We start from the raw sequence: 2,500 nt of genomic DNA, 5'->3' as shown, positions 1-2,500 counted from the left end.
GTGTGTAAGGTGAGCTGTCAATCAAGATGTTTGACCAAGTGTGTAAGGTGAGCTGTCAATCAAAATGTTTGATCAAGTGTGAAAGGTGAGCTGTCAATCAAGATGATTGATCAAGTGTCATCGTCAGGAAGTTTCATCTGGAGGCCTTGATGTGTACAACAGTATTCAACGTAAACTTTCAGAATAAAATCATCTTTTTTCTAACGATGCAGTTGGAAAATAAGAAATAAAAGTTAAAGTGTAAAACTAATAATATGTCATCGTTATGTTGTTGTTTCTCCACAAACATTGTGTAGCAAAATAATATATTTCTCATTTAACACAATCATTTGATTTATTTTGAAACATATTCTTATCAAAACATCTATTTATAGTGTGTCTCCTGTGTGTGTGTGTGTGTATGTGTATGTATGTGTATGTATGTGTGTACCTGAGTGTGTGTATGTGTGTACCTGAGTGTGTGTATGTGTGTACCTGAGAGTGTGTATGTGTGTACCTGAGTGTGTGTATGTGTGTACCTGAGAGTGTGTATGTGTGTACCTGAGAGTGTGTATGTGTGTACCTGAGTTTGTGTATGTGTGTACCTGAGAGTGTGTATGTGTGTACCTGAGTGTGTGTATGTGTGTACCTGAGTGTGTGTATGTGTGTACCTGAGAGTGTGTATGCGTGAACCTGAGTTTGTGTATGCGTGTACCTGAGTTTGTGTATGTGTGTACCTGAGAGTGTGTATGTGTGTACCTGAGTGTGTGTATGTGTGTACCTGAGAGTGTGTATGTGTGTACCTGAGAGTGTGTATGTGTGTACCTGAGAGTGTGTATGTGTGTACCTGAGAGTGTGTATGTGTGTACCTGAGAGTGTGTATGTGTGTACCTGAGTGTGTGTATGTGTGTACCTGAGAGTGTGTATGTGTGAACCTGAGTTTGTGTATGCGTGTACCTGAGTTTGTGTATGTGTGTACCTGAGAGTGTGTATGTGTGTACCTGAGTTTGTGTATGTGTGTACCTGAGAGTGTGTATGTGTGTACCTGAGTGTGTGTATGTGTGTACCTGAGTGTGTGTATGTGTGTACCTGAGAGTGTGTATGTGTGAACCTGAGTTTGTGTATGCGTGTACCTGAGTTTGTGTATGTGTGTACCTGAGAGTGTGTATGTGTGTACCTGAGTGAGTGTATGTGTGTACCTGAGTGTGTGTATGTGTGTACCTGAGAGTGTGTATGTGTGTACCTGAGAGTGTGTATGTGTGTACCTGAGAGTGTGTATGTGTGTACCTGAGAGTGTGTATGTGTGTACCTGAGTGTGTGTATGTGTGTACCTGAGAGTGTGTATGTGTGTACCTGAGAGTGTGTATGTGTGTACCTGAGAGTGTGTGTGTGTGTACCTGAGAGTGTGTGTGTGTGTACCTGAGAGTGTGTATGCGTGTACCTGAGTGTGTGTATGTGTGTACCTGAGTGTGTGTATGTGTGTACCTGAGAGTGTGTGTGTGTGTACCTGAGAGTGTGTATGTGTGTACCTGAGAGTGTGTATGTGTGTACCTGAGGGTGTGTATGTGTGTACCTGAGAGTGTGTATGTGTGGTGTACCTGAGAGTGTGTATGTGTGTACCTGAGTGTGTGTATGTGTGTACCTGAGAGTGTGTATGTGTGTACCTGAGAGTGTGTGTACCTGAGAGTGTGTATGTGTGTACCTGAGTGTGTGTATGTGTGTACCTGAGAGTGTGTATGTGTGTACCTGAGAGTGTGTATGTGTGTACCTGAGAGTGTGTGTACCTGAGGGTGTGTATGTGTGTACCTGAGAGTGTGTATGTGTGTACCTGAGTGTGTGTATGTGTGTACCTGAGAGTGTGTATGTGTGTACCTGAGAGTGTGTATGTGTGTACCTGAGAGTGTGTATGTGTGTACCTGAGAGTGTGTATGTGTGTACCTGAGAGTGTGTATGTGTGTACCTGAGAGTGTGTATGTGTGTACCTGAGTGTGTGTATGTGTGTACCTGAGAGTGTGTATGTGTGTACCTGAGAGTGTGTATGTGTGTACCTGAGAGTGTGTATGTGTGTACCTGAGAGTGTGTATGTGTGTACCTGAGAGTGTGTATGTGTGTACCTGAGAGTGTGTATGTGTGTACCTTGAACCCAGTGTGTCTGGAGGTGAATGTTGTGTTTGATCGTCACGAAGGTCTTACTTTCCTCCATCTTTGCTGTGAGGCTCGTAATGATGACATCACCGGCAGCGAGTGATGACTCACTGACTCACAACGAGTCGCTCAGACTGTGATGTTGAATCTGATCCTTGATGGAAAAACACTTTCACTTCAGCTCAAGAGAACAAACGTTACAAACACAAACACAAACACAAACACAAACACAAACACAAACACAAACACAAACACAAACACAAACAACAGATCAGTCACAGCTGGAGTTCATGACGTTTTGTTCACTTGAGTCTTAAAGATCAGAGTCAACGTCAAATAAAGTGTCGAGTCATTGAACCATGAGTCGTCGACACGA

The 2,500-nt window shown here is 43.0% G+C and overlaps 1 protein-coding gene across 11 annotated transcripts in view; it reads left to right on the top strand.

The window, feature by feature from the left end:
- Positions 1 to 2,500, top strand: part of stxbp5l (syntaxin binding protein 5L) — an 81,398-nt gene that overhangs the window by 501 nt on the left and 78,397 nt on the right. The window lies entirely within an intron of this gene.

The sequence above is a fragment of the Callionymus lyra genome, chromosome 12 (genome assembly GCF_982586985.1).
Source record: "Callionymus lyra chromosome 12, fCalLyr1.hap1.1, whole genome shotgun sequence".
NCBI lineage: Eukaryota > Metazoa > Chordata > Actinopteri > Syngnathiformes > Callionymidae > Callionymus > Callionymus lyra.
This window is presented reverse-complemented; position numbering and strand designations above follow the sequence as displayed.